Source organism: Merops nubicus, unplaced genomic scaffold (assembly GCF_000691845.1).
Source record: "Merops nubicus isolate BGI_N331 unplaced genomic scaffold, ASM69184v1 scaffold7634, whole genome shotgun sequence".
Taxonomy (NCBI): Eukaryota; Metazoa; Chordata; class Aves; order Coraciiformes; family Meropidae; genus Merops; species Merops nubicus.
Window position 1 is genome coordinate 67,943 of NW_008602209.1, and position 304 is coordinate 68,246.

Here is a 304-nt window from a genome sequence, read left to right on the forward strand (position 1 = left end):
CAGCTACCACACCCGGGAGCACAACAGCAGCTTCCTCACAGATTCCTTATCACCTGCTCCACCCATTTTGTTTGTTTTGTTTTTCCTTTATCTGGCAGGAGTTCTACCAGAAAGGGCTGGTGGGGAAGAGAACGCCACAAGACCGCAAAGCAGAATTAACAGAGGCTGGAACGCCAATTCTTACTCACACCGGCCCCCCGCCGCGCAGCTCTCCGGCACCAGACCCTTCCCCACGGGGTCTGGCACGCACACCCTCCCCCCTCCCCTTCCCCCGACGCACGCAAACCCCTCTCCCGCAGCTCCC